Source organism: Neopsephotus bourkii, unplaced genomic scaffold (assembly GCF_033783945.1).
Source record: "Neopsephotus bourkii isolate Nb327-2 ecotype Australia unplaced genomic scaffold, CSIRO-AGI_Nbou_v1 NB_1763, whole genome shotgun sequence".
Taxonomy (NCBI): Eukaryota; Metazoa; Chordata; class Aves; order Psittaciformes; family Psittacidae; genus Neopsephotus; species Neopsephotus bourkii.
Window position 1 is genome coordinate 929,452 of NW_026902237.1, and position 23,209 is coordinate 952,660.

General features: G+C 45.1%; 1 long non-coding RNA gene across 1 annotated transcript in view; it reads left to right on the forward strand.

The window, feature by feature from the left end:
* Nucleotides 1-261: 261 nt before the first annotated feature.
* LOC133225546 (uncharacterized) overlaps nucleotides 262-23,209 on the forward strand; it is an 82,658-nt gene continuing 59,710 nt past the window's right edge. The window contains exons 1-2 of the long non-coding RNA XR_009729185.1: nucleotides 262-465; nucleotides 1,057-2,077. This is a non-coding gene — a long non-coding RNA (uncharacterized LOC133225546). The remainder of the gene's footprint in view (nucleotides 466-1,056; nucleotides 2,078-23,209) is intronic.

The window sequence follows — 23,209 nt, forward strand, 5'->3', positions numbered from 1 at the left end:
AGACGCATGAGTCATCAGTAGATTGGCTTCGCTAAAAGATGTGCTCCTGTTAGTGCCAGATGGAAGGTTACATTAGGATGTCATTACTATGGAGTTAAGCTCTGCGCCCTGTTCTACCAGGGGAGTTTAAAAGAAAGGGATAGTAACCTTCTCTTCATGCCTGTGGGTTCTGTGGAAAAGTCTGCAGTGATTTTCTCACACAGGCTTACTTCACAGAAGCCCTGGGTAGGGTGTGTGTGTGTGTGTGTGTTGTGGAGAGAGAGAGAGTGTCTGGAAATACTGCTTTTTCTGATTTATATCTTTAAACATAATGTCTTTTTATTTTTATTATTTATATCTAGCTAACAGTGTGCTAGGCAGTACAATCCAACGAGCTCAACGATCTCAGGTGATAATACACATGGGGAAAAAGAGGAGTATGATGGGTTATAACCTGCCATAAAATCTGACGGGATTGCAAGCAAGGTGAGCGTTGCAAAAGCAGTTCCAGCTTCGCATGTGTTTTTCTCTTATTTATTATTGTCACTGCTAAACAAGCAGAAATACCTGATGCATTGGTTCTAAATGTTGCAAAATAGTTTTCCTTCCAGGCCACAGACTTGCATGATAAGTTTAGGTCAAAATCAGTTTTAAGTTATAAACTCCTTTCCAAAAGGAAATTTGTGCACAGGAGTGCAGTAATTGTCTATCTTTTTGTTGGTAGCCAACTACCAGAGTCGACACGCTTTATAAAAAGTAATATACCTTCTCTGTTTACAAACACACTCATATTTATTTGACCTGGAGTCAGGATGAGGAAAACACCTTCTATTTTTTGTGTTCTTGAATTTTGTTCTGGAAGAGATGTCACAGAAAAAGCTTGGAAAGTTTAGAGAGAAAATAGGTGCCTCTGGATTAAATCACAAAACAGTGAATGAGCTTGCCTTATAATGTTTGTAAGGTTTGTCATAGCATCAATTAAAGCATTGTATCTTTTTATCATGTTTATCTGCATACATCTGATTCTGATATAATTCTTTCATTTTATTCAAGCCTGTTATCAACTTTCGGTTACAGACAACAGGGTTGATGACCCACAGGCACAGACACACCCCTTAAGACTAGCTGAACCTTTTCAAGTGCATCTCCCTTTTCATCTGCGTTTGAACTGAGAAGATGGGCAGAGTGCCTAAAGCTGTGACTCAGGGTATATTGCAGCATCACAGCAACCCTATTGCTGTGGGATTGCTGTTTGGCCATTGACTTATGTGCTGGAGCAGGGAGAGGCTGCAAGGTGAAGCTTTTCTTCAGGGATTTCCTCCAGATTGTGCTGTGGTGGAGAGGGAGAAAGTCAATAACCAGCGTGGTTTTTCCGTGTGTGCAAAGAAAGGGAAATGGTGGAGCATCCTTTCACCCCTCCCGATCTGGAGGGCTGGTGCCTGTACACAAAAGCTTTCCACCATGCTCAGGGCAGAAAATATTTATTTGAGGTCTAAGTTAACAGCTTTCATGGTTTATCAAAACACCTGGGAGTTGACAGATTAAAGACTTGCTGAGTCAGCAGTCGTCTGCCAACAAGCAGATGTTGCACGGATGGACGCTGTTTCAGTGTGAAGATTAGATATGTTGGGTAGACTACACCCTTCCCGCTTTTTTATGGGTCTATAGGAAGCCTGGCCAGTCAGCTGGTTTCACTTATACAACACTTGGAGGAGATTTCACTGGAATCCAAGAATGATCTTCTTTTTGTATGCAAAGAAATAGTTCACAAGTATCTCAGTGTAAAATTCTCCCCTCATTTCTCTTGCAGGTAGGCGGTCTAAATGCAGATCCAAGGAGACACAAGGTTTCAATTAGACGTACCTCAGCAAAAGCAGTTTTTCAAGGTTTAATATCTGTGCTTCTGCAATATTATATTTCACCTTACATTTGAAATGGCTTCCCCAGATGTCATCACAAAGAGGGGAATGAGCATCCTTCCCTCGAAGTCTGGAAGTCAAATCTGGTTTTCTTCTGTTTTCAGGTGGATTAAGCAACCTACAGAACTTCCTGTGCTCTGGATGTCCTGGTTTCGGCTGGGATCGAGGACGCTGGACAAGTTAGTTTACACTGTATTCTTATTATCAGGGTTATTTTGAAATGGGAATGCATGTACTTCTCATAGTGCACACTTCCTGAGCCTGATGTATGCTGTTAACTGAAGAGCTGGGCAGACATGCGCTAACTAGTTAGAGTACACTGACAGGTACAGTGGAATCTGGCTTTTTTGTAGGGCTAGTTACAAACTTGCTCATTTAGAGCACTGGAGGCAGAAGCCAACAAAGCCACCACCAACTCAACACAGTTACCAAGTTAACAGCTACAGAGGAACCTGCTCCTGCAGCTGTGAACAGCCCACACGAGCTGGTACAGCCTTTCTTTGAGACAAAAGACTCTTTGTCTTTTAGCTCAAAGTATGAAGTCCATCTATGGACAGATTTTCTTATTTGAGTACCCAGCAGTGGGTAATAAGATGTCTCAAGACACCTACTTCTTGCTTTCCCATGTGTGCTGTCCATCACCTTCTTCTTATGTACTCTTCTTTATTCCCCAAAGGCCATTTCTAGTACGGACTTGTCCCTGTGTCTTTCCATTTTCTCTGTCCCATCTTTCTGAGACTTTTCCTTCCTGAAACCAAGCTCATTTCCTCACCCAGCTAAGTCTCAGTTTTGAACTGAACTGTAATTGGTAATAGCAGCGTATTAGGTGATTTCATGATAAATCCTTGCTTGAATCATGTAATTAAACCCGGCTTCTTTTATTAATCTGTTATTTTTCATGCAGAGGCACTGCTTTTTTGAAATTGCTTTATATTGATGGCAATCACCAATCCATACTTTGAGAAATATCACAGTGCCTAAATAGCTATGCTGAAAGCAGAGTCAACAATGCAGAAGGCTGTTTTCTGTTGCTAATGTGTACTATGCTCATCTTTTGATGTGCCCTAATAATTGCCATTAGTATTAATTGTAGCATCACACTCACACTGAGAGGAAAATACACCCTGTAGTGAGCCTGTATAGCAACAAGGAAAAAAGCGAGGGAGCTGGCAGATCATGGCCTTTGCATTTATGATGCTGGCTTTTGTATTCAAGTAGTGAAATTCAGGGTAATGCAAAAAATGCCTCATTTAAAGAAGTTGAGAAATCTGGTTTCAATAAAACAGTGTGTTTCAGCTTTGACTGATATTGTTTGTACAGGATTTAGCAAAGACTAAAATAATTCCTCATTTAGGTGAGTGCAGACATGTAAGTCTGATTTTTAAAACCAAACTAAGAACACGTGCACCATTTTCAAAGGGCTATGTATTTTAAAACCTGGAGGTGGTTATTTCATAGCATCACAGAAGGGTTCCAGTTGGAAGGGACCTCAAAGATTATCCAGTTCCACCTGCCTGCCACAGACAGGGACACCTCACACTAGACCAGTCTGCTCAAAGCCCCATCCAACATGGCCTTGAGCACTGCCAGGGATGGGACATCCATGGTTTCTCTGGCAACCTGTTCACAGCACCAAGGGGGCTGGTCCAGTCCTTTCCGCTGATCCCCACCCCTGGCCCTGTGAACTCCCTGTTTACATTGTGCTGGCACCAGTGCTCATACAGCAATGGAGTTACCAGACCAGGGAGCTGCTCCAGCTGAAAATTATCAGAGGAAAAATGTTTTCAGCTGTACCAATTCCCTCATTCTGCAGAAGGTGTAGCTATATAGGCTGCAGGGTTGGTGTGGAGGAAGGGTTGGGAGCACACTGCCAGGAGGCAAGAGAGGGAGCTCCCCACTTAGCAGGCGCTTTTATGTAGATCGGATTAAGCGGGTTGTGAAAGTGTCATCTGAGTCCCATCTTCAAAAGAGAGTGGTATGCTGATGAGTTTGAGTATCACTGAAACTGGTGGCTGCTGGGGCCCAGGTCCCAAGTACAGCTTGGGCACAGCAACATGCACTGATCAGTGTGTCACCTCATTCCCAGGCACTGGCTTGATGAGGGGATTGAGTGCACCCTCAGCAAATTTGCGGAAAACACCAAGTTGGCTGGGAGTGTTGATGTGCCAAAGGATAGGAAGGCCCTGCAGAGGGATCTGGACAGGCTGATCGATGGGTTGTGGCCAGTGGTATGATGCTCAGCAAGGCAAAGTGCCAGGTCTCACACTTGAGCCACAACAGCCCCCTGCAATGCTGCAGCCCTGGGAAAGTGTGTCTGGAAACCTGCTTGGTGGAAAAGGAGCTGATGCTGATTGACACCACTGAACATGAGCCAGCTTGTGCCCAGGAGGCCAACAAGGCTGATGGCATCCTGGGCTATATCAGCAATAGCACAGCCAGCAGGACCAGGGCAGTGATCATCCCCCTGTACTGGTGAGGCCGCACCTCAAATACTGTGTTCAGTTCTGGGCCCCTCACTGCAAGAGAGATATTGGGGTGCTGGAGTGGGTCCAGAACTCGAGTTGTTTAGTGTGGAGAAGGCTCAAGGGGGACCTTTTTGCTCTCTGTAACTACCTGAAAGGAGGATGGAGCGAGGAAGCAGCTGGTCTCTTTTCCCAAGTAACAAGTGATAGGACAGGAGTTAACAGCCTCAAGATGCACCAGGGAAGTGTTAGATTGGATATTAGGAAAAATTTCTTCACCAGAAGGGTTGTTAAGCATGCTGCCCAGGGAAGTGGTAGAATCACCATCACTGGAAGTGCTCACAGACCATGTAGATGAGGCCCTCAGTGACATGGTTTAGTCCTGGGGTAAAGATTGGACTTGACGATCTTAGAGGTCTTTTCCAACCTAGTTGATTCTGTGATTATATTCTGTGCTTCTCACACCAGAGCCTGCAGTCCCTATGCTCCCTGTGCCATCTGCCTGTGCAGCTGGAAGTGGGACCCCGCAAGGTGGCATGAACCACTTGGTGCAAGCACTGGGAAGACAGGGCTGGTTGTAACTTGAACCTCCAGTGCTTGGATGCCTCCATCCCCTCGTGGTGGCCATCACCAAGAGGAGATGCTTCCACATGGTCTTTAAGAACCAGGTATTCTTTTCCTTTGGAGTACAAATGACAGTGATGCCGCCCCAGCTGCCAGACGGCTTCCCAGCAAGGGAAGACCACTGTGAATAGCTTCCCGAAGAGCACCTGGAATGTGTTACAGAACAGTGCTGCCGAGTGCTGCCAAGTACGCCATGGTAGCATTTTTTGCTTGATAGGGAAGGCTTTAATATTTATGGAGTGTGTGGGAGAGGAAGAGGAAAGAGCAACAGGAATGCTGCATTCATTCATCTTGTGCAGGCACCGACGCGTGCCAAGGCCCAGGCCTTGATGCAGGGATGGGAGCCCAGAACTTGCCCACCCTGAAAGTGCCCTGAGCACAAAGTCTGTCTTGTTCTCTAATTAAAGGATGCCATGCAAAATAGGCTGTGATTGGAGGGCTGAGAGCCAGGAGAACAGGTTGCTCCTGAAGTGACAGGAGCCACTCTACAAGGAGCCTTGAGAGGTGAATACTCAAGAGGATTGAAAATAAGGTCTCATCTAGCCCTCAAAGGTGCTAGTGGGCTAAAGGCAGAGTATTTTGTGAGGAGCCCTTATCAACAGATGTGCTCTGAGACCACTGACAAGGCTAAAAACCATTTCTCCTGGGGGTTGTGATTTAGAGGAGCACAGATTTCAGCATGGCTCCCTTCTCTGGCTCAGCTCCCCTTCTGCAGGAGGTAGGGTCTGTCTGTGCCAAAGGAACAACCATGCTGCTTTTATTTTTTCCACATCACTGTGTAAAGCGAAGTTTTCTGTTGCTGCTGCTGCAACCAATGTGGGTAAATTGCTGAGGGAGGCAGCCTCTCCCACCCAGTTTTGCCCTATTCTCTCTGCTGGATAGGCAGCACTGCTTTGTGATGGTTTTCCCAGATAGCCTGCCTCTTATCCCCTCTGTATGCCACTGGAGTCTTGCCATGTCCCACTCCATCTCTCCTCTTCTTTTCGCTCCCTACTCTTAGAGCAGCTGTCTGAAAAATACAGGAGGATGCAGGCAGGAGCCCGTACCACCAGGAATGCAGGGGATCCTGCCTTCATGGGAAGGGGGATCAGAAAGGAAGCCTCTGTTGTGGGAACAAGGGTGCTAATCTGTTCCAACCTGCTTTATCTCCCCCAGGTCCTGAAGCCAGCCTTGCCTAGTATGTGAACTCTTTCTGAAAGAGATGCCAAGCAGTCCGGTGTTTGCAGAAATAAGGTGCTTTTGCTGGGCTGTAAACAACATTTTAGAGAGCTGAGAGGTGTGGTGTGAAAGCACTGATAACTATGTTCTTTTGCACTGTCGCTGCTTGGTGGATGAAGAGAATGGCACAGAAAGCTTTATATTTTGAAATTAAATGTTTTTGTTCTGCCTTTGCATCCTTTACCAGATCTCAGACCTGGAGCAGCACGTAGATGGATGCTGTGAGCCCTGATGTGCCTGGCAGTTCTCAGGAGCTGTTGCACAGGCCTATGTGACCCTGGCCAGCCTTCCTGCCCAGCTTCCCTTCACATGGAAAGTGGGAGGCAGGGGAGGATGTTGTTTACTAGGCCCCCATCTGACAAGTAGTCAGAACCTAGGATAAGGAAGATGCCTTGACGTCCACAGTGCCCTTTTGGTCTGCTTGTACGTAATGGCTTACTAAGAAAATCCTGGGGAAGAGTTCCCATCAGAAACACAGCTAAGGGCCTGACAGCCAAGCTGTTGCACAGAGTGAGGATGCTGATGATGCTGATGGCGGTGGAAGCCTGCCACCTGCAGAAAGGCCTGGGCTTCAGGGAATAACATAACAGCTCCCAACTTCTCCTCCTCTTTCTCCTTCTCCTCCTCCTTCTCCTCTTCCTTCATTTCCAAGTGCAATGCCTTTCTCCATGAAAACTAGGTTTGGTAGAGACTAGCTGTCAGACTGAAGCACTTGCTGCTTTTGAGTGTGTATTTTGGACAGGATCCCCTTCCATCTGCATTGATGCAACTATTGTTTGTATACACAATTTTAAGAAGGGATTTCCCTTCTTTGCTTCCTACTCCTTTTAATATCATGTAGCAGCTAGAAGCAGGGAATAAAGACTGGCACCATATGACCAACCAGCTGTCTGTGGACTTTCAGAACATATTGTGGGGAATACAATGTGACTACCTTTGATGCTTCATCATTCAGTCTGTGTTGGCTAAGCTATATGCAGTCTTCTTTCCATTCAGTTCCCCTGAATGTCATGTGCTGGGTCAGTGCATGGTTTATGTGGCAGTATTTTGGGTTAAAAAAAAAGGTAATGTGGTCCATCTTACCATGCTCCAGTGCATGGTAAGAGCCTCTTCTGGGACAAGCAGCATGACTCATGCTCTCTGAACATTTACTCCCAAGTCATCCTTTCTGTTGTAGAGCAGTGTCATCAGTTTTCTCTGTTTCCCTTTTCTAAATTGTTTTTAAAAGAGTGAGAGCAGGCCACCTTTGCTCCAGCTCCAAGGTAGCAAACACAAGTGGTTAGGACTGAGAACACAAAAGGATGCGGAGCAAAGCTAAGTATAGGTGCCACGTGTTGGCTAATGCCAGAGTGGTGGTGTGTTGGCTTTAACCTCATTCTTTTCAGTTTTCTCTGAAGAGGAAACACAAATGCATTTTAAAGGTCTTTTCCATTATTTGTTGGTAGTAAGGATATATGAAGATATGTGAGTATTCTTCAGTTCGCACTAGGAAATCAAGATGCTCTTACAAAGGGAAAAAAAAGCACCCAGAGGTGTGCCTAGAACATAGTGCATGATCTGTCACTTCTGCTCAGGTCCCTCCAGTTCACTGCAGCAGGAAAAGGCACTTAGTGGGCACTGGGGCAAGGCTATTCTCTGTGCCACTGAAGGCATTTATCAGATAAGGTCTTTTCTGAGGATGCCTCCTAAGCTCTGCTTTCTGGTGCAGCCGGTCTCCAGAGCCATTAGGTGTAAGTTCTTCAGGGTGAACTTTGATGTGTGGAGGCCCCCAAGAAACTGACCCCAAAAGGGGAGACATTCTTTCAGGAAAGAGGTAAAAGTCCTTTCATTACTAATCAGATGAAATTACTCATTTCTAGGAAGCCACACTTTCTCTGAGTTGGCAGATCTGAGTTCCTCCAGTATACAGATGCCAGTATTATACACTGCTACTTTGCCAGCAGAAATACTGCCTTAGTTACTCAGAAATATGTTGTGTTTTATTTGACAAGTGGTAAAAACATGGTCTGCTTTACTTCTCTTTAACATTCAGATTTTTTTAAGCTGCTACTGAGGTGCACTCCTATGCATTCACCTATTCAAGGAAGATAGGTTCTTATAAAAACTGTATGATGATTGTTATTGATTTTTATCAATAATGTTCATTTTTGTCTGTCCCTTCTTCCTTTCCTCTTGCATTATGTATACTGTAATCCCTTTTCTTCTTGAGCACATCAACATGATCTTTCTTCCCAAACCGCACGCTGCTGGTTATAAAGTCTACTGATTTTTGCAAGCAAATTTCCAGCTATTATTTTGGGGTTGTAATTCATTTGAATGGACATAGAATAGTCTTTTCCTTCCTGCAAATATTTCTCTAAATTTATGGAAGCTTGTGGAAAAATACACTGTATTACTGCAGCCTTATGGACTGAGATTAGGGGACACAGTTGGTGTCATGCTGTACCTGCTGCAAAGGCTCAGCACAGCAGAAAGAGCTGCTAACTACATTGCCTGGAGTAGAAGGTTTGGGTAATCAAGAGAGGGGAAATTGTGAGTAGCACATGCGTTAGAGTTGTTCGTATTTCCATCTTGGCTCCTGCTGTAGGAAAGGAGGAGAAATGAAACCTGCAGAAACCTAATTCTAATTGCTAGAATATTGTGATGGCAAATACACTAATTTACTGCTGATGCATGTAAAAAGCTGTGGTGGCTAGATAAGGCAAGTCAAGGCAGTCCTAACTTACCGGCACAATTTATTTAACAGAATATAGCTGATTTGAATATTGGTGAATTAAGAGATTTTTGAATTAAATTTTCTATGACCCTGTGGGTTGGATTGTTGTTGGTTTTTTGTTTTGTTTGTTTGGTTTGGTTTTTTGTGTCTTTTTTCCCCCTTCTTTCTCCTTCTCCTCCTCTCTTCCCTTTTCCTTCTTAAAGAAGCTGGTTGGCCACTTGGGGTGGTTTTTCTCTCTGCATTTAGCCCCTGTGTTTTGGGGAAATGCTTGCCTATAGCAGCCTAAGCCAGGCTTCCAGGGCTGGAAGCCTGCTTTCTAAAGCACATGTGTAGATTTCCTCCACCTCTGTCCCTCTTCCGCTTTGGAACTGAAGAAATCTCTGGGCCATAGGGCTATATTCAGTCCTCTGCTCCCCATGTCATCCCCAGCACCCTTCCCTGAATGTTACTGCTTTACCCAAATGGATGCCTCGCAGCCCATGGAGAGACCAAGAAAAGGCTTTTATCCTCACTTCCCATCTCCTCTCTGCATCTAGGAAGAGGATAGGATACATTTGTATGTCTCCACCCTTGTTGATTTCTGTGTGTTTTCCATTCCCTCCTGGCCTCACAGAAAGACTGAGGACTTCAGTAAGGGTCTTTCTTCGTCTTCTCCTCACAGTTTTTAGGGACAGAGAGGAGCAGGATCCACTCCTCTTCTTTTGTCAGGGCTACTGAATCCCTTCCAGACCTGATCGTACCTCTCCTGTGATGCAGTTTGGGTGAAGCACAAAGTTGCCTTTTCACCCTTACTTTCCAGAATAGCACAGATGTTTGGGAGAAGCAGTGGCTGTGGGAAGATGACTTTTTAATGAACTATGAGAAAGAAATAGCTGAGATCATAATGGGTGGATCCTTCTTTACCCTACTCTCTAGGTCAGATTAACCCCCCTGGGGAGTGCTGAGTTGTTTTAGGGAAACACAGATTTCCAGGGAGATCCTGATTACAAGGGAGCAGATCATGTTTCAGGTAACATGGGCTTCCTCTAATGTCCCTTTTTATCCACCTATCCTCTACAGTCCTTATTCACATCCATTTTCTTTTTTTTCCGTGCATTCCCTGTCAATTTCTCTTCTCTCATGGGTCTGTTCCTTCTCCTGGGGAGTTTAATCTCAGTCTTTCCATTGACTTGGATGACATTACATCAGACTTCATGTCCTCTTGTAGGGCAAAGAGAGAGAGACAGTAAAGCTTTTCTATTTAACTGTGTAAGCGCTAATGACAGTTTTCTCTAACCCACATCTCTGGCTCTCTGTTTCTGTAGCAGACATAAGGAGGGGCATGGAGGTAAGAAGTGAACTGCTGAATAAAACCACCACACACCAGCCTTTTCAACATAGTTTGGAAAGGAAGAGGGAGGGAACAAGAAAGATCCTAATCTTAATATATAATTAATATATAATATATAATATATATTAGGTGCTCACATACAACAGTGGTGGGTGTGAACGAAAGCTCAGTAGCTGCCTAGATGGTAGATTAGGCAGATTGTTTGCCTTGAGACTGATAGATGAGAAAGAGCAGGAAAGACACAAGTAGGAGCTGGAGGAGAAGGGTGTGAGATGGGCAATGGGAAACAAAGCTTAAAAGTTCATGCAGAGAAGACAGGCATGGAGACAAGAACTGGGAAGGGGAGGACAGTCAGAGGATGCAGGGAAAAAAATGATGGGAAGATGAAAGCAGTGGGAGTCAATCCAGCTCCCATTAAAGCTGACAGCATTACTCTTTAGAGACAGTAGGTTTGGCTCATAGGGAGATTTTGAAATAGGACAGAAGGAGGAAAGGACAACTGGTAGACAAAGGACAGGCAAAAAGAAAGAGCTGGAGGAGAAATAAGCTAAAATGGAAATAGAAAAGAAAGAGCATTAAAAATGAATACTGTGAAGCATGCTTCGTAGATTGGAAATATGCTGGGAAAGGGAAGAGAGATTGAAACCAGAGCAAAGAAAAATGCATGAGATCATTCTGTGATTTGAGATTTCCATCCTAGGGGATATGAGAGTCCTGGCTGTGGGTCTGCAGCCTTGAGAAAAAGCTGTGGCACATGTGAAGATGTGCAGGGGAGAAAATAATTGCAAACTATAAAATGTACTATTTTATACAGATTAGATGTGACTTCACTTTCCTCTTAAGCTTTATTCCCCAGAAGTGGAGTGAGCTGGTAATAGCATGATGAGGAACTAGGTAGGGAAGATGAGGAGTAGTAAGTAAAAGGACTAATGACCAGATGCTTTGCTACAGGTCTGTGTCTTGGTATTGATAGACACTGACATCTAAGGAAAGGAAAACTTCAGGTGGAGCTGTTCTTGAAGCTGGGGCATTATGAGTCTGTCTCCATTGTGTTTTTTCTGGCATGTGAGTTCTCTGCTAACAAAGCATGACTTCATGCTTCAGTCTTTGCCCCAGGAAGCACATGGATAGCCAGATGCCTGTTCCCACAAAACCTGCAGAAGTTGGGTGTCTCTGGCTGTGTCTGGACTGTGGAACTCCATGAGCCTCTGCATTCCCAGGTCACGTGCCCTCACTCTCACCCTGTGTGTGGGCAAAACACAGCCAAATGTCAGTGCCCCTGTCACCTCCAAGAGGAAAACATGTACAGGGAGCATGTGGCATGCCCCACCAGGTACTGCAGCATGTTTCACCTCCAAGTTTGCTTAGCCCAGCAAGTAAGTGCAGTTAAAAATACCAACTTCTTCATCAAACCTGGGTGAAGTGGGCTGATGGTTTCCAGACTTGTTAAGGGAGATCTGCGCATTCATGCATGCACAGAGCAAAATCACATGGACTGTTTTTTTCTGGAAACCAGGCTTAAAGAAAGGCTCTTGATCAGGCATCTTTTCCAGAGAGAAGATGGCAACGGGCTGTTTGTTGAGAGACAGTGGGCTGCATGGGCTGTTGTGGAGTGCTGGTCCCATGCCTATACTTGGGAATAAGCAGGTCCCAAGCCTTGGAGAGGTTCATGGTGCACAAGGGTCAACTGTCTGAATACCTCTGGGGTGGACACTGAGACCTGCCTGCTGCGAGCTCGGTAAGGTCCCTGCGGGGAGTTGGGATGAAAGAAAATGCACTCCAAATTTTAAGCAAAACCTGTGCCTGGGGGACACAGAAGCTCCGGTGCTTCTCCTCTCCTCCAGGGCTACATCAATACGCTTCACTTCATGAAGGCACTAACTCCCCCCCACTGAAGTCCTACACAGAGTCCCATGGGGGAAACCAATGCTAGAGTGGGCCAGATCTGCTCTAACAGCCACAGCTGGGCAGTTAATGTGAGAAATATTACCTCGTGCCCTTCATTGACCAGCAATGGAGCTGATATCCATGTGGAAGGAAACCTGCTATAATGAGGGAGATGTTTGTGCTAAGATGAGGTGCTTTTCCATGTGCTCTGTCTTCTTGTCTATGCATTTTCATGCCGTGAGCAGGGTCTGGTAAGATTACCTTACTTTTCTGCTCAGCATTATAGCAAGCATCGATGGGGGTGGTGTATGTAGCTTCACTGCCTGCGCTCCCTGTGCTCAGCCCAGAGCTTAATGCACATCCCCAAGAGGAAAAGAGGGTCTTACAGAAACAGGATCCCAAGCTTTAAGAATCCCAGTAAATCTATGGCAACACACTTTGAAGAAAGACAGACAAGCAGATAAATATATTCCATTACAAACACTTCTTAAAAACCTTGCGAGGTGCTGAGAGCATTCAGTATATACAAATCACGGCTGCAAACTTCCCAAAGCAAATTCCTAAGCCTCCTTTTCTAGTAGTGTCCTTTTCTACCCTAGCAGCAGGTATAACTCCTGAAAGTGACAGAAAGCAGCTTCCTCGACTCCTTAAGGTTTGATCCCAGTCCTAGAGAGTTTGTCATAAAGTAGGATATGTGTAACAAACTCTCAGGTTCTTTTTACAGTTGGAAAATAAAGATGTGTGGGGTTTTGGTCGCAGCCATCTGCAGTTTAAGATCCCTCGATTTTTGTTTTCCTGAGCCGCTGTAGCTGTATACACAGCCCAAATTCCCCAAGGCTGGAGGGTTTTTTGTTTCGTTTTCAATCGTGGTGCATTTTGTTCACTGTTCTTCAGTCTGTTTATTGATTCTCAGCTTTTTTCTTGGCTTTAAGTGCCTCTTACTTTGTACTCCTCCCTTTCCTCCCTCTTTCTCCCCCCAAAACATACCAGCCTGCATTCTTGTAGGCTGAATCTCAATTTATGTGCTGCCTTTTTAGGAGCATGGGTTTTTTCCCTAAGGCTTGCTGAAAAAGAGCTGTCCATTAAGGGCTTTTTTTTTCCCCACTGCAGAGTAGGCCTTGCCCTATTTTCTTGTGGTGGTTGTGGCAGATGTGAAACTGTTGAAGACAAAATGTACTTTTTTCCATCAGCATGGTTTTGAGTCGTTCAGGGTGAGGCACGTGAGAGCAGGCAGATGGAGGAAGGGTCCCAGTGTTTGGGTACCTTTCAGCTCTGGGACTGGGTGTATTTAGCAAATTGCCGCTAGTGCCCGTTTCTGCATGGGGCTGTTCTCTAGCCCCGAATAATCCCCTCTGAGTGCCAGGACTGGCTGTGCTGTTTGGCTGCTGATCCGTCGCTTCCCAGCACTTGAATAACTGCTACAAAGCAGCTATTCCAGAAACAACATTGCTGTGAGATGAATGGGTTTATTTAAGCTTTGTACATTATTGTTGAAAATACAGGGCTAATGCATGAAATTTGCTCTGTGTTGATGCTCATGATAAGGAGTAAGAGAAACCTTTGCCAATATTTTACTCTCTTATCAAAAAGAAAAATCAATAGAAGTGCTTCCTGGCAAATAGTTTGTTTGACATGCGGTCTGTCGGTCGGGGTATTCCAAAGGCTAACAAATACCCAGTATCCAGAGTAACAAATACCCAGTATCCAGAATACTGTGCCTCCCTGGAAGACAAACAGCCGGAGGGACAGAAGGGGTTGTGTAGCATTGCAGCATGACCTGTCTTTGTCCTCAGCATCCACTAAGACACTGCAAGTCTTAACACACCGATCCTTTTCCTCCACCCGTACCTTCTTTTTTTACCACTCTTTAGATCAGCAAGGAAACAGTGCGCAGTCCCAGCCATGCTCAGCATGGTACTGACCCATCAAGGACTTTTCTGGAGTCTAGTGCAGACTGTTAGTGCTGGACTAATAAATCATGATTTGTTCATGATCCTAAATGTGTTTTTAAATCCAGGTAATGCTTTTCAATCAGGATCTTTCAACCCCCTCCTCACCCTTAACACACACCCACGAACCCATTTCCTACAACCCATGTGTTACTTGCCCTGAAATCAGTGCAAACCTGGAGGCACAGCTCTGATAGAGGAGTACCCTACACTGTCCTCATGCTTCCTTATACAGCTCCAGGTACGTTCAACTCATAGTGCTCTGCAATGTGTCTCCTTCATTGCTGCTTTTGATTAAGGTATGCTGAAAAAAAGTAGAAATGATCAGCTTGCTATCCCCTGATTGTGTTCCTGCTAACATAATTCATTGACATTTAGAACACATTTTGCTGCTAGGAATGTGATTAGTCTGGATTAAGACACCATTAAATAAGGCTAGGTAAGAGTAAGAAGGCTGCAAAAAAAGGCAGTGTCTGTGCATCTTGTAATTAGCCAGGACATGAAAAGACACACCTAAACCTTAAGGGTGGAGAGAAGTCCAGAAGCAATGTATCCACTATTTCAGAGTGTGATCAGTGGTCTTAAAATCAGCGAGTATATAATGATTGGCTGGGGAGTGCCTGTATACCACCCACACAGTCTTCTCAATGGTTTCCTCACATTCCTAACCTAGTGAATGCTGGTGTAGTGCTCACTGGATGGGAACACCCAAATGTCTAGTTAAAGCCATGGCTCTCCAGCTCTGTACTGTATGTCCCATAACGTGGGAGAGTTTAGGGAAATTAAAGTCTCATCCTTTTTGTCACCCTTCTCTAGAGTACATGCAGGTTTAGGTGATGGTTTATTGACTCTTTAGCAATGCTCTGAAGTCAAAGAAGCAATTGCTTCCATCCATTAGTTGAAAGATGAGTTCTGCTTCAAGAGCTTCTGGTATTGATGTTTATATTATACCCAAGTGGAATATTAAAATTTCCATTTTTGCAGTGGCTGCAGAAATATCCTAAACCAGGTAAAGTTACCATGGCCATGCTCAGCAATACAATACTGTTAAGGAAACATAGGATCAAACCTTTATGTTACACATCAAAGTAGTGTTTATAACACTTTCTGCATGTCCTTAGTAAGTACTAGGGACAGATTTAGCTGGGAATCAGAATGCATAATTATAAAAATTAGTATTTTAATTCTCCTCAGCCTGAATCTCTCTGAACCCAGCTTTCCCTCCCTTACAGTACAAAAAGCAACATGGTTTTGAATTGTTCAGAGGGGATACATCCAAGAAAAGTTGTCTGTGCAAAGAGTAATGTAAGTGGGCTCTCAAAAATTTATTTTGCAAGTTACCTGACCTGCTGTTTTGGGGCTTTTTATATTAATTTGGCTGTTAAATTTGATCCACCACATCACTGAGAATAGACCTCTTGAAATTCCAACTCTGTCCAGAGCTCAGGAGCTGCATAAGAAAGTGTTTAAAGGCTGCAGGTTTTGAGAGTGGTCCACAAATGGTGATAGCTATGCTTCCTTCAGCATGTGTATAAACTCAGAATTAGAAACCTGAATATAGAATTGGCTGATATACTTTGTTACCAGCTTGGTACAGTTAACAATGCAGATTAGTCTTTTTACAATGCTTTTATGGAGTAACGGAATTATAGAATGGTTTGGGTTGGAAGGGACCTTGAAAGTCATCCGGTTCCAGTGTCTTTATGCATTTCTCCTAAGCTTGAGGAGATGATCCTTGAATATTCACAAGCTTTCTTGGGCACCTCTACCCTTGAGGGGTTTATCCCGTGGTACTGTACCAAGCAGATCCCTGTAAAGGCCAAAGTCTGCTCTCCTGAAGTTCAAGGCAGCAAGCTTGCTGTGCACCTTCCTTACTGCCCTAAGGATCTTGAACTCCACCATTTCATGGTCACTGCAGCCAGCACTGCCTTCCAGCTTCCCATTCTCCACCAGCCCCTCCTTCTTGGTGAGAACAAGGGGCAGCATAGCACCTCTCTGCATTGGCGCTTCTGTTACTTGAAAAAGGAAGTTATCATCACCGCATTCAACATAACAAACAGAAGCTTTTGTACTGTAATTTGGCTAAGGGCGTCTCAGCTAGAATGGAATTTGCTCAGTATGTATTTTCCTTGTTTGAAAAATTGTGCTTTTAAAAAGCCTGAATGAATCCAGAAGTGGGATTTGTTAACCCACCTGGAAGAGGTGACCTGTCAGCAGTGTCTGCTGACTTTCCTGGAATAGCTGGAGGAGGTTGGCAGGGGGGCAGTGACCTGCAGACCAAGACTTCTGGTGGAATATAATCTTTCTGTGTTGACTTTTGAGTGACATTAGAGGTGGTAGTGACATTCATTTACATAATTCTGGTAAGTAAGCAGATGATTCTTGTGTTGCCTTAGCCCTGTGCAGCACAGCCACGAGTATGTTGGATATATGCAAGGATATGAGAAGCATGGCTACCATACCTTGGAGGGACAAGGGGTGGAATGCTTATTAGGAAATAAAATAAAGTCAGCTATGTCTGGATCCCTTGAAACTTGATTTGAATGGGTGAAATTCCTTCCATTGATACAACTTCATCTACTTCCAACAACAGCCTAGGGAATTAAATCTTAAAGGAAAAGAAATGCAAAATGTAATATAGTGAAAACCTTGAGAGGAATACTGTACCTGTGCAGCATACGGTACACATTTGGTATGACCCTTCACTTGTTAGTATTGCACAGGAGCCTTGTGAAGAAACCCTAGCAACCCAGATCTGTAGCATTTTACAGTATAAATCTACCCTGAAAAGGGTCTGTTTAGCTTCACCCTCAATTGTTATGCTTCCTGAGCATGCCCAAATCAGGCCATCTGAATTTAATGATAGAATAAGTTGTTATGACTTCATTGTTCTTTCTCTAAACCAGATCCAGCTATGCTTTGGAAATGTGAGCTGTGCTGGCCTTTACTTTATAAACAGGAGCGTTCAGTGGATTCTAGCTGTAGCAGCTTGACTTTTGGGGTAGGTGATGAAAGGGTCAGTTCACAGGGCTGGTAGGATTTGCAGCATCTAAACAGTGGGAATTGAGTGCACTCTGCCCGCTGTGAGAAGATTCAGGTCCATGGCAGTGCCTCCAGTCACCTCAATTACATTACAACGTCTGTACACAGGCAGTCAGGGAGCTGTGGGACACACCAGTCCACTCTTGAGGACTGATACCATGCCAAATAGAGAGCAAATCTGCCCTGCAATCCAGGCACAGCCACAGGGGAGCAGGGTGTAGCTCTGCACAAGTGCTCCAGCCAGCTCAAGGTCTCTGTCAGCTGGACTGAACATGTGTTAGAGAGGTTCACCAAAGCTGGTTTGGTCCTTCTCATGCTGGGCAGCTCATTCAGGGCCCGCTCGGCTGTATGTGGGCAGTGCTGCTCCCTGCAGTGCAGATGCTCTGAGCCCTGCACTGACATTTTCAGAGCAGAAACAAAATTGTACCTTCACGCTTGCTGATGCTTCAGCTGAGGCTGGTCTTCCTCTGTTTGTGACCTAGGGATCTCTCTGGCAGCAAGCAATTGCCATGCTACAAATGAGAGAGGATGACCTCAAAGGCAGGCAGACAAGCTCGCTGCTCAACTTGTTTCATACCCGCTGGTGCCTTTCATCAACAGCAACAACAAAATCCCAGTAGATCATGCATTTGCATCAAAGTCCATATATTTCCATATAACCCAGCAGAGACTGCCAGGAGCCTGTACTTTCTCATTATAAAGTTTGCTGTGACATTGTAAATTGCTCTAATTTTCCTCCAGACTTGTTCCTTAAAAGAGCAGAAATGGTGCCTGTAAAGAGGAAAACCAGAAAGCTTGGCAGGACTTTGCTGTCTGAAACTCTGCTTTTTCATTCGTATCCCCATGTGGGGAAGCCTCAGGTTTTTAGTCAGACGAAGAGGTAGTGAAGTGTTTCACAGCAGCTTTCACCCAGTCCAGAACTGAAGCCCCCACCTCACCTCTAGACCTCTGTAGCTGCTGAAACCAGAACTTCAGATCCCACAGGCCCAGCAAACTGAGGAGTGTGACATCTGGATCTGAAATTAACCATCACAGTGTGGTCCCTTTGCAAACTCTAGGAGATTCAATCTGATCTCAATCCACTTTGCCTGCCACTGCAGAGAGCCACCAGCCAGAAAGCTCTTAGACGATGCGCTTAAAATAGCTGAGCCACTAAAGGGTGGGAGCTGGAAGATGATGAGGGGCAACTTTCTGAGCCACCACCCAGCCATAAGGGACCAGGCTGCTGTTTCCAGTTTACTTCAGAATGAAGTCAACCAGGGGAATTAACATTTCTGTCACGGGGAGAGTAGACTCATCCCTTTGACATGCCCTTAAGACAAACTGGAACACATGAGACAGCAAATTACTTGGTCTCAGGTGGAGAGGGATCAAACTTGTGTGCTTACTCACTATTGGGTTTCATGTGAAGTTGGACAGTTAAACTGAAGAGCCCAGAGAAGAGCTCAGCTGCAAAGCTGTGTGCTCCAGACCCAGCCTCAGCATTTCATAGAATCATAGAATGGTTGGGTTGGAAGAGCTTAAAGAGTGTCTTAAAGACCTTAAAGATACCTGGTTCCACCCCTCCTGCCATGGGCAGGGACACCTTGCACTAGACCAAGTTGCTCAAAGCTCCGTGCAACCTGAACACTTGAGCATTTCCTTGAACACTGCCAGGGATGAAAAAGCCACAACTTCCCTGGGCAACCTGTTCCAGTGCCTCACCACCCTCATAGTGAAGAACTTCTTCCTAGTGCCTAATCTAAATCTACCATCTTTCAGTTTAAAACCATTCATCAAAGTCATTCATTAACATATCACTTGCTAGGTAGGTTAGTTTTATTTCTCAGTTGCTATGCTCAGCGTCTTTGCTCACAGAATTAAATCACACACACATCATAGCTCTATGCCCCTATGGTAAATGAGTGCAAGCTGCTTCCGTAACTTCTGAATTAGATTGGCTCCTTGGTCTGTGCAGCATCACATCTCAGTGCTCTCCTGTGTGATTGGATGGCACACAATGGCACAGTGCAGATTTTGGGATGTGTTACTTCTGTTAAAGGCAGATCCCTTTTCTCAATGGAAAATTTTAAGCTGCTTCCACCAGTGACATCACGCCTTCTCCACTCCCACGGCCACAAAGGCGTATATTGATGGGCATGACATTTTCCCTTAATGCTTTCATTGTTTCCAGCATTTCATTTGGGTTGTTGTTGGAAGCCAGAAAAACAAGACAAAAGGCAAAGTATGTTAGGAAGGAGACCCAGCAAATATTCTGTGAGAGAATCTCTGGATCCAGGCAATCTTCAGGGAATTTGCTTTCAGTGGGGTTTTCCCAAGTGACTGGGGATGACACTGTCATCCAAGCCCCCTGAAACTGACACCTCCTTACTGCAGCTCACTGCAGTCTGATGCTTGGGGTTTGGTGCCCTGTGCAGGGATCTGGCACGGGGTTTAAGAGCCTTTATGAAAGATTTCTGTCAGCCACTCAGAAGATCAGCCTTAAGAGAGCTCCCGAAGCCATGCCCAGTTTGCCTTGTGAGCTTCTCAAGACTGGGACACAACATCCTCAAGGGACATTTGTGCATGTGGTACAGGACACATCACAGAAGGGGAATGCCGCCCTTTGCACCAAGTATCTTACTAGTGTGGCAGCAGAGGTCAGAGTGGACTCTGGTTTTGCTTCTTACGATGTTGATCCAGCTGCTTCTTGTCCTTTCATTGGCAGGGGGCCTAGTGGAGGTACTGAGTCTTCTAAACACATTAATCATCAGGAAGGACAGAGCAGATGAGCCCAGCTGGTGGAGGTGAGCTCTTGGACTACATGCAAGGATCCTTGTAAGGTGTAGCTCCTTCCACAGCCAGGTAAATCTTTTCCACACAGTAATAAGCACTTCTCTAGATGAATCTTCCAGACTTTTCTGACCACCCTCCTCTCCTGTCTGCCTGCCTCTTTAAATAAGAATTACCCACAGTACTTTCAATGATCTGTTGTCCAGAATGATGTGTTAGTTTATAGACAGATAAACTGACCATTAAATATTCCATTAAATATTCCCTAAGAGTTGTTTTGTGTCTAAGGGAGTTTGCAGACATCCATATAGACCCCTCTTAAAAGTTAATTTGTCTGGCAGTCTGGACAAAACAGTACTCCAAAGGTTAATAAGCATGAAATGAATGGCTTGGTAAACCCAAGCTAAATGATCGTTTGGAAAAGGGAGCAGCTACTACTCTGTTACATGCTGCTGCTGTCAAACCTGCACAAACCTGCTACCTAAGTGAAGAAATGCCCAGCAGAGAGGGGCCCTAGGTCTTGTCTCTCAAAAGCCTCTGGCCTTGGTCTCACAATAGTGCTTGAACTTCTTGGCACTTCTTGGCACCTTTTGAGCTCTGCTGGGCTTTGCTTTCAGAGGAGCTCTGGGAGGGCTTGGGGGGGGTCTTTAGGAGGTTAGGGGGATGGGGGATTAATGGGGGGGGAGGTTGTGGGGGTTTTTTTGTTTGTTTTTTTGTTGCTTTTTTTGCTTCTCAGAAATTAAGATCTGTGAAAAAGAAGCTAGTCTCTCAGTTAGTTGAGATCACAGAATCATAGAATTGTAGGATGGTTTGAGTTGGAAAGAACCCCTTAGAGATCACCTAGTTCCAAGCCCCCTGCTGTGGGCAGGGATACCTTCTGCTAGACCAGGTTAACACGGTGTGAAAGTACCGTTTAGGCTTGCCAGTACGAGCTCTGGTGAGGAGGGAAGGCTGAAGAATGTGGATGTGCTCCAGGGTGGTGATGACTGTGCTTGTGTCCCCGTGATGTAATAGCATACTTCTGCAGAAATTGCATTTATAATTTTGATGGCATTTCCCTCACCTGCAAGACTGACTCAGAAGTTAAATCAAACTTGTAGTCATGTACAGTCCCCTGTGCTTTACACAGACCATTTACTTGGTCTGAGGTACTGCTGCAGAGGATGGCTTGTTCCATTTTTCCAGCTACCTACACCAAAGAGGACAAGTTAGTCCATTACCTGTTTTCATGGGGTTTATTAGATTCAGATAGTGGGCACAGAAGGTACTGGCATGGGACTGAGGTTGAAAGAAAGTGGTACGGCAGAAATGGGAGAGAAGGCTGGGGATATGGCTGTTGTAAGAGGGGGAGATGTGAGAGGAAGATCTGACAGCAAGGTGAGGTGAGGCCAGGCCAAGCCAGGCCTTACTTAAAATGGCCTTTGTCACCTGGCAGCAGCAATTCTATGTGCCCTTTTTATTTTACTTATTCAGTTGAATTACTTTAAGCAAACAAAAGTGAACCAAAACAACCTTGCCTTTTGCCCTGGATTTGGCTCAGGGAAGTGGCCCCTCTCTGGCAAGTGTCCACAGACAACTTGTGTCTGTGCCTGCACGTGTGGATCCTGCTCCTTACTAAGCCCTAGAGAAGCCTGTGGATGTTTTAATCCTAAATCTTGGCTCCAGACAAGTCAGTTGTTCATGTGCATTGTCAGCTGCATGGTATCCCCACTCAGAGCAGCTTGTCTGGAGCGAGGCTGCATGGGTGAGGGTTAGGTTAATGGCCAGGGAGATCGTCTGGGGTTGTCATCCTGTCCTGCTGCTGCTTAGCAAGCTAGAGGAGTCCCAAAACAGTCTTTAACATTAAAAAAGCAGTCTCTTGGGAAGGAGCTGCATGGCTGGCCAGGATACCTGTCCCATCTCCTGTCCTGGAGCGTCCGGCCTGAGGAAAGGGCTTCAGGGCTTGCCAATCCCAAGTCACAGGTCAGGACTGCGTCTCCAAGACTTTGATGGAGACTGAGGTTTCGGGATTCTGGCCAAGAGGAAGAAGATAACAACCCTAGAAAAGCTGGAGTGGCAGTTTCTGCTAAAATTGCAGGTCCTGTGTGGAAGGTCATTTGTCAGCTCAGGATCCTGCTTGTTGATGAGGCTGGTGCTGGGCAGACCCAGGTGATGCCAGACAGGGCCTGGAGCATCTCTCCTGTGCTCACCTTGTTCCTGTAGCTATAAGCGCTGGGGGAGACCCTCCTCACATCCCCAGTGCCTGACAGAAGCTGGGGGGACAAGCCAGGGGAGCTGGCAAGCATCCCTGCAGCCCCAGGGGGTTAAAATGAAACATGTCTAGACCTCTGAATTGACAGATCTCTTCTCCTCCCAGCTCCTTTCATCTCAAGGAAAGGAAACCAATTTCCTTTGCAAAGTAATCTGAGCTCCAGGAGTTAAATGTGCTATTTAAAGAGCTAGGCAATGTTGTTGCACAAGGAGCTTACAGGCTGGAGAAAGCTCTCTGCCTCAGTGTATAAAAAACTAGGCTAATAATGGTTTTCTGCCTCACACAAGCTGGTGAGAATTAGCTAATTTTAGAGGCAGTTTGAAACACAGCCACAACATAGGTGCTAAGTTTTATTTATTAATATTCCTATTCAAAATACAAGAGTAATTACTATGTGCATAGCAAAGAGTGCATTTTCTATGCTATCGATTCAGTCTTAATGGTTCAGGTAGTACTTATGTTTATCTGTACTTCAAATTAATAAAAGTGTTGCACAAGACAGAAATTGTGTGCAGGGCTCTCTACAGTGTAGTCTTTATTATGCTGTTTCAAACTCATTTCATGCTGAGCTTGTCAACACCAAACATCTGGCTTTTGCTGTAGCACACGATGCCTCCTGAATTGCCAACTCCCCACCAGGAGGAAGTGGCTCAGGAGAAGCATGTGGAGGTGGAGGGGTGGGAAAGAGACAGATTTGTTCCCTGTGGTGTCATTGCCAGCAAGAACGCAGAAGGGGTTTGTGCTTGCTGTGGAGGGTGTTGTGAAGCCCAGGTAGCTCTCTGAGCTTGGGGTGTAGAGGTATTCCATATTCATTGGTAGGGACGCAGGAAAACACGCTCACCCGAAGGTTTCAGGCATGTCTCTGGGTACCACATGGTCTTTGTTGATGCTTTATCTGCCCTGTAGGTAGACCCTATTTCCAGAGCTCTAATGAGTGAGTATTTACAAACAAAATACTAGGATCTCACATACATCTTTGACCATTTCATAGTTTACCTAGAGCATAGGTTTGAGTTTAGAAGGGCTTAACTGTTTCTCTATGTAGATGTGTTGGTAGCTT